Source organism: Talpa occidentalis, unplaced genomic scaffold, assembly GCF_014898055.3.
Source record: "Talpa occidentalis isolate TD23 unplaced genomic scaffold, MPIMG_talOcc4v2.1 talOcc4.2, whole genome shotgun sequence".
Lineage (NCBI taxonomy): Eukaryota > Metazoa > Chordata > Mammalia > Eulipotyphla > Talpidae > Talpa > Talpa occidentalis.
In genome coordinates, this window is record NW_023602073.1 from 112,542,096 (window position 1) to 112,554,511 (window position 12,416).

The 12,416-nt window shown below is 42.7% G+C and overlaps 1 long non-coding RNA gene across 1 annotated transcript; it reads right to left on the reverse strand.

Moving 5' to 3' along the window:
• Nucleotides 1–6,508: 6,508 nt before the first annotated feature.
• LOC129146501 (uncharacterized) lies at nt 6,509–7,817 on the reverse strand. Its single transcript, XR_008553316.1, has 3 exons — nt 7,731–7,817; nt 7,084–7,230; nt 6,509–6,631 (listed from the first exon to the last, which is right to left on the reverse strand). It is a non-coding gene; the product is annotated as an uncharacterized LOC129146501 (long non-coding RNA).
• Between the last annotated feature and the right edge of the window lie 4,599 nt (nt 7,818–12,416).

Consider the following 12,416-nt stretch of genomic DNA (forward strand, 5'->3'; position numbering starts at 1 on the left):
ACTGAGATTATAGGGAGGCATGGACTCAGCATGCTTTGAGAATGGCAAAAGCCATCCGGAAGACTCAGGAACAATAGGGTGCTTTGTAGTCTAACATTGAGAGAAAACTCCCAGATCAGGCCCAGATCCTTGTCCATGACTAAGATCCTCAGATTTCTCTCCTGTCCTCTGCCTCTCCTAGACCACAACTTCATTTTAAGCTGTGGAGTGAGAATGAGACCTCAGAGAAGGCGTCTACTTGGTGCCAGGTTGAGAAGAGCATCTTCAAATAAGAAATTCCTGGCACTAGGTGTGAGGCCAGGCCAAGAGTGCAGGCAGCTGGTTGACAGGAATCCAGACTCTCCCTCTTGCACTGACTCAGCCTGTGGCCTGTGGGTCACAGCCTGTGGGTGACTCGGTTTCTCAAACCGTGACACAGGGATAATGATACTTGCTACTTTGTGAAGGGGTATTAATTAAAGTTTGCAAACTGCGTGGCAATGCAGGGATGAAAGGGGTTAAAAACAAAGTGGGGTTGTGACGCACGGTAGGTCATGTTGCTTGCATAGAAACAGGCCATCTGTGTTATGAATGGATTTGAAGTTGTCAGAAAAATTCATGTCAGAGCATAGACTCTGTGGGTGGGGATGAGGGTCTCATTTTAGACCTATATCAGAAACCACATTGGTCCCCAAACTAAAGTCAAGAGGAAAATGTGGATTTGCAGGTGGGAAGTATGTTCATAAGCAAGTAGTTTTGTAAACAGGGAAGGGAGTTGATTCAAATGTCATACACATTAAGTTTTCCTTTAGAGACTTTGCTCTCACACTTCATAGAGATCTTTCTGACAGAAAACACAGCCCAGGTAAGCACAGATGAATGATGGGACGGGGAAAAGGATGGTGAATAAAACCCATCACTTTTCCATTCTCCAGGATCTATCTGTCTTCAGAGGCTAGAGAACTGCGCTTGCTTACCACAGTTACCACCAGTGACACTTCCTCCTAGCCCCTGACTCCATTCCGCTCCCTGGAGCACCTTGGGACAAAAACAGCAAATGATGCAGCTATGATGGAGCTGTGATTTCAGAATGTTGCTCTCCTTTTTTTGTTTCACCTGTGTTCAGCTGAGGCCTAGGGCATCTTAATGTTGAACTGGTCAAAATTAATGTTGGGTGGGGGACTGATTTTTTGGAAATGAAAGTTATTATCTTTTGGAGAAACTAGAATGTCTTAGAGAGCAGTGAGGAATGCTGCAAATACCACAACACTGTGGCTGGGGAGACTTCAGCAGTGGCATGCATGATGGATATGCTTGCTTCTATGCTTTGATGTGTAAAAACATTCAATAATTTAGAAAAAATATCAAATCTGTGGAGTACTGAAAAGCTTTAGATTCTCCTGGGTTTGTTGAGCTAGGCAACAAATGGGACATCAGATCAGGGAATTTATGCCTTCATTCAGAACAGTATTGATTTATTGAGCATTTTCTGTGTACCAGACACTCTTCTGGGTGCTGGAATACAGCAATGCAGAAACTGAACAAAAATTCCTATAGTCGTGAATATCATTTTAGTGGAGAGATGTCCGAAATGAAGGAAAATGCCTGAGTGATTAATTCTATTTCCTGCTTTTGTCTGGGCATCATTTTCTGTAAATTAGCAAGGATGAAAGTATCTAAATGAGAGGTTATGGTGAAGGTTTTTAATGTAGAATCAGGGTGGGGAGATTCAAAATATTCAACAACTGTTGACCCACCACAGTGGATACTAAAAATCCTTGTTGACCAGCATTAATCCTTTAATTTCTCCATCTACCAAGGTCTAGATGTCTTGGAGGAGGGGATAAGGTAGCTGAGATGGTAGTAGCCATTAACTACTTACTAGATGGAATGGAGATTTTGCAGTACATTAACAGAGATAATACCAGATAGCACTATATGAATATCAATGTTATTCTTGAAAGACAATTCTACTCTAGAAAAAGAATGTGCCCATGTGAGGTCTTGGCTAATACTCATCAACAAAGTATCCAACAGTCAATGGAGGCCTTACTTTTAACTAAAAAATATGAATATGAATTAGGACTCATAATCACTAAGTCTGCACAACCCTTTCAGATGACTTTAAAAACAAGATGACAAAAAATTGACTTAAGCGGTAGCAGGGTAGGGCTGAGCTGTCAGGGGTACTCTTTGGTGGTGAAAATAAACAAGCCTTTACTGAAAAGAATGCAACAGCCCTGGGATATACTTTGATGTGGTGATGTTTCCTTCTAGATCTGCCCTGGCCTGGTCAATGCTCAGTTTATACAGAAGTTGGCCAAGGAGGAAGCCACACCCCTTTGGCAGGTAGACTAGAAACACTATTGGCAAGGAGCGTTTGCCATGCAATTCTAGTTGTGGTTGCTGGAGTCCTAGCATATTACCAGTCCTTCAGGTTCCTGACTTGTCATCCCCGCTGGCAACACCCCCTGATTTTATTGAAGGCCTAATTGGCGAGTGTCTGATGTGCAAAGGGCTTTGCTGGTTGACAGCCTTGAAAATGGTGGAAGAAAGAAATGAACCAGGGTAAATTATTTTCTGTGCATTCTTCCTGCTTCACAAGTGGAGCCTGGCAAAAAAAGAAAAAGTAATTATAATGCACAATATCCCCAAAGATGTCTGGACCCATTAATGTCTATCAGGGAGAATTTCCTACTTAAAAAGAAATATAGTCTAATCTTATCAAATTTGCTAACAAATTGTGTGGTGAAAGAGGGATGCTCATCACACATACCTTTTTAAGAGAAATGCCCCCTCTTTGGTCCTTGCTGCATACCTATGCGACCATTGGCAACATGAAGACCCCAGGGAAATTAATTCACAGACTTCCTGAAATGCTGTGCATGGCTCACAGAAAGCCGGGCCAATCTGGTTTTACCTCTTGGGAATATGACCCAGAAACTATATATTGAGAGTCTGGGAGGGGGACAAGTGGGTGCCCTGTGACTGACAATCACTGGGTGGAGTCAGATTAGGGGAGCTTAGGCATTCATGGCCATCAGATGGTAGGAGAGGTTATGGGAAAGAAAGCATTGTGTTAAAAACTGCTCCATTGCTTCATTCAGTTGTTATCAGTGAGGACCTACTATGCATCAGGCACTCTTGTAGGTGTTGGGGATATAGCAGTGCACAAAGCAGGCACCAGTCCCAGTTGTGGAGCTGACATGCTAGTGAGGAAAGACAAATAATATCCAAAAAAAAAAAAAGAAAAAATTTGTCGGGTAGTGATAAGTGCTGGAGGGGTTTAAAATAATAGAAGGAAAAGATGAGGAATTGATGAAGCAAGATGAGTTAAAATGAGACATCTGATCAACGTTGGATCCCTATTTGCACTATTTTTGATTATTTAAATTTTTTTCATAAAAAATTAAAAGATAGCAGTCATTTGAATAGGAAGTGTTGGAATGGGGTGGGCTTACAATTTTGGATGGGGAGGGCCTCATTGAGGAGGTGACACTGAGCAAAGACTGAAAAGAAAAGAGAAGCAGCTATCCGGGCATGAGTATTCAAAGTAGAAGGAATAGCATGGGCAAAATCCCCAAGGCAGGAGTCTTCTTGGAGTGTTGAAGGACCACCAGGTAGGCAGTCTGACCAAGCAGAGTGACTGAGGGGAGGTTCAAGGTGAGGGAGAAGGTGAAACTCTCACAGGGTTTGAGGGTCCCTGTGAGAATTTTGTCTTAGGGGCCTCCCTGGTGGCGCAGGCGGTTGAGCGACGCACTGTGAATCTGTCCGCAGCCTCTGCAGTGTAGGTTCGATCCCGGCTGGCTGGCGAGAATCCCACATGGCGAAGCAGACCTCTCCTGTCTCGCCCGCCACTGCACTCTGCAGTGCATTTCAGTCAGTCTGCCTGTTCTGTTCCCCACTCTGTCTCTGGTGAATCCTTTCACCCTCCCGTGCATCTGGCCTGTACCCCAGTTCTTGTATGCATGAATAAATAAAAAAATCTTTAAAAAAAAAAAGAATTTTGTCTTACTCTGAGTGAGATGGGGACCACTGGCCTATTTTGAGGAGCAGTGTGACATGAGTTGACAGGAGTTGTAGCAGATCTTGTTGCTTTTAGAGCGAAGTTCTTTTCATTTCTATCTCTGGGATCCATGGATTGTCCTTGAAGTTAGGACTACCACTTAGTGTTTTCAAGACCAAGTTCAACAACAGGCTCTGTTCTTGGAGGTCCTTGTAACTTGGTGTCTTTTTTTGTTTCCCTTAGATTCCCACAACAAATATCCTTTATTTGACCTAGTTTCAGTGTGCCTTGACTCCTCAAATTGAGACAAGCCACAGGGATAGCCACTTTTTCTCATCATGTGGTTGCCAGGCTGGAGCAGCAGACAAAGTTGCAACAGGAACCCCTGGGTTGTTCTTCACCTCAGCTCAGGAGTGAGGGATGAATGCCACAGGAGTAAGGGGAAAACAGTACAAAGTCCATTCAAGGTAGTGCTCCTTGGTGATTTCATAAGCCCTCAGATAAGTTTCTATGGAATTTATGTTTGAAAACTAAAAACAAAAAGTGAAAACTAAAAACAAAAAGTACACTTGAACCATACTTAAATTTGGATGGATCTATTTATTTAATGTTTCATGTCACAAACCTAATGGAACATGGTGGGGGGTTGTTGTAGTGCTGGTGGTGAGCAGGGTGTGGAGTGTATATTTGTAGAGGTTTGAGCCAGGGCAGTTGCAAAAATGTAAACCTGCTTTACCTCAATGGACATAATTAAGAGAAAAAAATTAAAACATTACAATTCCCCCCGCAAATTCTCATGTTATGAGAATGAAATCCAAAGAGTACTGAAAAGTGCTCCTCCCTCAAACACTGACACATGCCCTTGAATACTGTAATGTGAACCACTACTTAGAAGTTAAGAGGTATAACTAACCAAATAAAGGTGGTCATTAAGGCGAAGTACTTCTAATTATTATTCTTTGCTATATTTGATGGTTAAATCAGGCCCATTCTTATTTTACTTGGCATTTATCATGTCAGTAAGGTTGAAGAACTATTGTCTAAAAATAGTACTGAGTGCTGAGTCTCAGATCTGCAGGCCTATCAGTCCCTGGAGCCAACTTCTCTCCTCACTCCCATCGAAATCTCAAAAAACCAACCCTTCCATTGCTTTTATGTGGACCTTGCCAACAAATAACTCCACCAAAGCCAGGACTACAAATGTAAATGTGTGAAAGCATCATGTGACTTCCTCAAGGGAGAATGTCACAAAACCAGTTTGCTAGAGAGCTCTCACGCTCTTACTAATGAATGAGCAGGTATGAGCTGGACAGCTTCCTCTAATAACATTTTTTGCCTATGGAATCCTTTTGTACACAGGATAGATGAGCCAGATGCTACATTTTTTTTTCCACTGTAAAAGTTTTACACAGAAAATTTTAAAAAGATTAAAATAGTCCACGGGCTCTACCTTGTGATAGGAAGAAATGTCCTCGCATAGGGTCTAATTAGCATGTATGTAGTGTTTGTATATAGTGCTCTGCATTTCCCTCATTTATAGTCTGTAGTCATTTAATATCAATTTACTACTCCCTCATGAAACTGGAGAATTTTATCCATCCTATTTTATGGAAAATGGTGGAGTTGATGGAGAAGATGGTCAAATGCCTTACCGTGGATCATATATTTGCAGATAGAGTCGGAATAATCAGAATACTCATTGATCAGTGTGGGTGTGCACAGGGTTGCAATGTTCCTGAGCTGTGACCCACCCTAAACCTGCATGGCTAAGTCCTCTTACAGTTGTTATCCCAGGCAATTGAATGTGGATTTTGTACCTAGCTCAACAGTAAGTCCTTCTTGATAACGTCACCAGGACATAGGAAGAAAAAGATGTTTGTCCATCCTCGGTGGATGTGTTCTTTTCTCCTTGACTCCATCTGAACACCTACACTTAGGGAGGTGAAACAGCAGGACAGACCCTGAAGGTGAGGACCCCTTTGTCACCAGGCATTTGTCCTCAAAGGACACGAGGACATTTAGCAGTTTCCTGGAAGAGGCTATTCTTTTGATTCTGCTGCAAATTCAGCTTCAGGAAGAGTGGTGTAGATATTGGGGAGATCCTGACTTTGCTTTATCGTTCTTTCCATCTGAAGCACATAAATCCGAATAATTGCAGCACATTACCACGAGCAGGGAAATAAGAGAACCAGCAGCCTATTCACAGCTGCCAAAACCTTTCCCAAGAAGCAAACTGGTTCTCAAAGGATGATCAGCTAATGACACATTGTATAAATACCTGCCACTTTATTAATATGCTAAGAGCCAAATTAATTGGTTCTGGTTTTCCATCACGGTCCTCAAAGCTTAAACTGGTGTTCTTCACTGGGGTATGGTTTTTCAGTTCAAAAACAATGAAAAATTATTTACTACGGACTCCCTGTGGGACTATTATTACCATTTCATTTCCTGTAGTAGCTGCTGTAAAAAAAAAAAAAAAAATAGACCAAACATTTTTTTTTCATGATTAATACAATAGTTTATTTCTCCCACACTTCCTGCATGGCAGGTGACTTGACACAATTTCATGATCCAGACACCCAAGCTCCTTCTAACTTATCTGATATTCCCTGGGGTAACCATTATCTTCATCGAGCTGGCAGAAGGCTAAGGAGAATAGGAAGAAGTTACACCCGCTTCTTAAATACCCTGACCTAGAAGGACAGATGTCATTTCTGCTTATATTCCCTTAGCAAAAATCAGCCACATGGTCACACTCAGAGGCAAGTGAAGCTAGGAAATGTATGTCCCTGACTGGGCAGCCAATTTTCAGCAAAAACCTTATACTATGAGGGAGAGTAAAGATGTTGGTGGGCACCCAACCATCTCTGCCTCATTTCTTCTTCTAATGAAAGTGTCTAGATGCATATGAATTATTATACTACTAATATTTTATCTATTATGTGTAATTATAAATAATAATTTTATTTATGAATGTGGATATTTTATGTGGTACTTTTAAATTTGATATTATTTTAGAGTGTGCCTCAATTTCACTTTCTGCTGCAAAATGAAAACTTCATATCTATGGAAATCAGAGGCGGGCCAATGCTGCATACCTATTATGGATGAATTCGGGCTTGTCTGGGCTTGTCCAGAAGGCTGGAAGGAATCCTGTTTGCTTCAGAAAGAGAAGAAATGAAGAGGGCAAAAAATGGGCTGAACCTTCTAGTTCTGCAGTTAGGAAGGTAGAGGGGTGGGGCTGGCTGTACAGATGGGAGAGAGAGTAAAGGGAGATAATTAAGGATACTGGCATTACTGAGACTTATTACTGTTGAGATTCAAACCAACACAACCTGCTGTTAACATGTGACTTAACTATTCTACTTTCTTCACATAACTTTATTGTCCTAGGAAACTCTTGCCAGGGAGACAAAAGTTGCAGATAACTTTATTGATTCTTGCAGGAACTTCCTGAAAGACTTAGGAAGTCTTTGCTAAAAAAGCCTCACATGACAGTTTACACTCTAAAATTTTTAGAACCTCTTTCTCAAAATCCTTATGCTATTATATCTACCAATCCTAAGTGGTAATACAATGCTCCTCTTCAGTTCTGACCATGTCCAAACATTAAAACAGGTATCTTAAGCCAGACTTTAAAACCTCACTATGTCTCCTTAGTCCTCCTTGCTCTGAGATGGACTAAGACTCTGGGGAGAAGTGCTCTCCCTTACTGTTATAAGCAATAAACTCAGCTCTGACTTACCAACAAGTTGTTTTGGTGATATTTTGTGCAGCCAACATTCTATAATGTCTGCTGGTGCAGAGGATTTGTGCCAGTTTCCAAAGGGAAGGGTAACTGTAATAAAACAAAATTTGTACTCAAATGAAAAAGAGTTCCCACTGGCAGCTCCAAACCACTGAGTAGGTCCAACAATCTCATATTTTTGCTTTTTTTGTACTGGTGGGAGAAAGACCCCCATCTCTAGATGGTGATTCAGAGAGACTGTGACTCCAAGAAACACAGCAAAGTAACTAGAGCTGCTGCAGGACAGCCAGAAGGCAGAGCTTTGCAGGCAAAATCTTGAGGTTAGAGAGTAACAGAAGGTAGATGGAAAATAAATGTTGCCCAAGAACATACTCATGACATCTCTGGGGCCCTTGAACAAGCAGCAATCATGATTCATATACAGGGCTCTTAACTCAGATCCTGACTTAATTTTCTCTCCTGTTTCCCAAGCCTGAAGTTGCATGGTTATGCAGGGAAGGTTGGCATCTGGGAGACCAGTGGTCATAAGAGTCGAGTCCCTCTGTGATTTGTCCCTGATCAACTTGAGCAGCCACTAGAAAGACAAAATATGAGAAGTGGGTTAATACCCAGCAGAATGCTGTTTGATGCCCTGAAAATGAACAGAGAGAGAGCTAGAGACTACGTGGTACCCAAAATAGGAAGGAATTGGGATTACAGGAGGATGGTCAACAGGGAGAGGAGTTTCTTTTTTCTTGATGAACTGAGGTCCTATCAGCCCTTAGTATCCCTCCCATAATAGGATTGTGGACCAGCATCTATTCTGAATAGGGTGAGGGATGGAGGAAAGAAAATGTGGTGGGTTTGTTAGGGGGAAAGGATGTTCTGAGCTAATCCCATACAGGCTTTGTGGACTCCACCCCCACTCCAGACCAAAGTCATCAAGACATTGGGAAAGACAAATCTCGTCACCACCAAAGGGAAGGTGGCTGGGACCTGAGGGTGGAGTTAAGCAGCCAGGTTGGGCATAAAAACCAAACACATGGGCCTTGGGGTTTCTCGCTCTGTCGCTCGCCTCCTGGCTTCACGGCTCCTGGCTGGCGGCCAGCTCTCGGAGTGCCATTTGGGATCCCTGATCGGCGGATCGGGTAAGATGCATTTAAAACTGTGTCCCCCACTTTTCTCCCTGAGCTGTACATTTCCTCATTTGCCCTTCCCTTGTCACTAAACCTTTTATTAACCTTTCGCGTGTGCCTGCAGTAGAGCATTGATAAGTCCTTCTAAGCGTGCGGGTGAGGACTACAGTCAGGCACCCTGTTTTGTATCAGGGCCGCCCTATAACAGTTTGGTGCCTTGAGAACCTGTTTGCTTTGTTCGTAGGGTTCCAGAGACCTCCAAAGAAGGTGAGGAAGCTTGCCTCCATTGGCAGGACTGGACAGCCTAGCCAACGAAAAGTCCCTGGTACTCTCGAGAAGAGGAAAGCCCAGGTGGAGTCTGATGAGACCAACTTGTTCCTGAAGCCTACATGGACCGGATGTGAACAGTTCACTCTGAATCCTATCTGGAGTATTCCAACAAAGCCAGCAAAAATTGCTGCTTATTTATTCTGCCTGTGATTTTATGCAAAAATAGGCAATATGGTTTAAAAGTACCTTTAGTTTGCAAACTTTTGCTATGCTGTTCAAAAATTTGGGATCAAGGTTGAGAGAATGTGTTTTTACATAAGTTGAACCATTTTAAGATTTTTTTTTCCTGTGATTTTGACATATTTGCTGTCTTGTTCTGGCTAATGCCTCCAGATGTTTTCTTTCGGCTTGGACTAATGAACTGTTTTTCCAGGAATGGAGGACTTTTGCTTTCCACAATGGACAATACCTGGAGGGACCGGTTTTCTTTCACACTGGAACCCTGGAAAACTTTCATCTGAGACTGTATCCCAGCATCCATGTATTTGATCTTCATCACCATGGAAATGGTGGCAAAAAGTGAAAGGGGGGAATTGTTAGGGGGAAAGGATGTTCTGAGCTAATCCCATACAGGCTTTGTGGACTCCACCCCCACTCCAGACCAAAGTCATCAGGACATTGGGAAAGACAAATCCCATCACCACCAAAGGGAAGGTGGCTGGAACCTGTGGGTGGAGTTAAGCAGCCAGGTTGGGTATAAAAACCAAACATGTGGGCCTTGGGGTTTCTCGCTCTGTCTCTTGCCTCCTGGCTTCACAGCTCCTGGCTCGCGGCCAGCTCTCAGAGTGCCATTTGGGATCCCTGATCGGCGGATCGGGTAGGACTCATTTAAAACTTTGTCTCCCACTTTTCTCCCTGAGCTGTACATTTCCTCATTTGCCCTTCCCTTGTCACTAAACCTTTTATTAACCTTTCGCGTGTGCCTGCAGTAGAGCATTGATAAGTCCTTTCTAAGCGCGCAGGTGAGGACCCACAGTCAGGCACCCCGTTTTGTATTGGGGCTGCCCTATAACAGGTTTATAATTTTGCAGGGTTAAGCTTTGCATTGAATGTCTCTGATAAAAACTTTACATTCCCTGAGAAAATGATCAGGTCATTGGTCATTCACGCTATAAATGAAATGAATGAATCAGCTTAACTTCCTTTTGATATTTATATGAAGGGGGAGAAAATTTGAGTTTGTATGAGGGCAGGGGGACTTGAGGAGTATAAGGAGTAGAAAAGAGGTATATAGGGAAAGGAGGGGGAAAGGTTATGTAGCGCTTGGCACACTTTAGAAGAAATTAGGTATGGCATATGGAAATTACGATGTCATAATGGGGCCCTGGAGTCAGAGGAAATAGTGTGACATTCAAATTCTGTGTGTGTGTGTGTGTGTGTGTGTGTGTGTCTGAGAGAGAGAGAATGAGAGAGACAGAGAGAGACAGAGAGAGAGAGAGAGGTAATGTTCACAGGCAAGAAGAGGACCAAACAATCCTCCTTAAAAATTTATTTCCTAGGGCCTCCCACGTGGTGCAGCAGGTTGAGTGCTGTGTTGTGAAGCTGTCCACAGCCTCTGCAGCATGGGTTCGATTCCTGGCCGGCCAGGGAGAAACCCACACGGCACAGAAGACCTCTCCTGCCTCACCCGCTGCTCATCTCAGCAGTGTCTTCGCTCCATCTGCCTGTTCTGCTTCCTGCTCTGTCTGTGGTGAATTCTCTCACCCTCCCACACCCCTGACCTGTACCTGGTTCTTGTATAAATAATCTTTAAAAAATTTTATTTCCTAGCATAAAAATTGTCATCTTGGTTAGACTGTTTAATCTGTATAATGGAAATATTTGTTTTGCTCTGTGTGGCTGTGAAATGATATTGTATTTTATTTATTTATTTATTTATTCTTAAAGATTTTATTTATTTATTTATACAAGCACTGGGTACAGTCAGAAGCGCAGGAGGGTGAGAGAATTCACCAGAGCCAGAGCGGGGAGCAGAACAGGCAGAAGGACCGAAGTACACTGCTGAGGGGAGCAGCAGGCGGCAGGAGAGGTCTGGTGCCATACAGGACCCTCCTCCAGTGGCCAGGGAGCAGCCGGGGATTGAACCAGCGCTGCAGAGGCTGCGGGCAGCGCTCAACCGCTGCGCCACCTGGGAGGCCCCTGATATTGTATTTTAAAGGGATGTAGGGAAAGAAATCTTAAGTACAAAGTAGAGAAAGCTCAAACAATTCAGCTTTCTATCTAAGGACACCAGCCTCTTTTCTGTAAGTGGAATAGATGACCTGCTTGGGGATGTAAGCAGCTTTACTCTCAAACACAACTGCTGAGAAACCAATAATGAAAACAAGAGGTTAGATGTGTGTCCCAGGAGAATCTGGGCGATGCTCAGCTGGGCATTTGTTTAAATGTTTTGAGATCTGAGAAGAATTGTAAACTCTCCTTTCTCCTAGTTTCTCTGCTGTAAAACAAAGGAAAATAAAAACAAGGGTCAAAGAGTTATTTCACTTGGAGAAGATCCCAGGAAGAACCAAGTCAATCATCAAGTGGAGAGGATGTGATCAGAAAAAAGACTAACCAGAGAAAAATCCATTTGAAGATGCCAATCCTTGTTGATAACTGAACTGAGAGACATCCCAGGATTCCTGCCCCTTCTAAAAGTGACCCATTATCACCTACTCATCAGCCTTATCATGATTAAAATTTATTTATTTAACAAATATAGAGAATATGGAAAGTTTTCATTAACAAATAACATTTCTTGTACTTGCCTTTCACACAGACAAGTATGAAGAAGTAGGCAAACAAAAAGATAGTCTGTAAAAATCCTAAAAAAAACTATCTATTGGTCACAAAGTACAAATATATAGAGAGGTATCATCCAACTGATTTATTCAGTCGCTGGCCAGTGGACACATTCCCTTTACTCACACCCTTCCCTCTTTTTGTGTTACAAATTTTGCTGCTATGATCATCCTCTGAGGACATCTTGATGATGTTCACTCAGATACTTACAGAGAAAAGTCCCATCCCTAGGAAGACCACTAACAGTGCAAGCATCAGGGTCATGGCCAGAAACAGCTACCCTTTACTGAGCAGCTACTATGGCTCAAAAAATTCTCTACATATTATTTTTAATCTTCACAACAACCTTGCAAGGCCATTAATATTAACAATTACAGGGAAGGGTGAATGGAAATTCCCACAGTAGGAGGCTCCCTCCTCACCTATCAGAGCCATGAGTGGCAGAGCTGGAATGGAG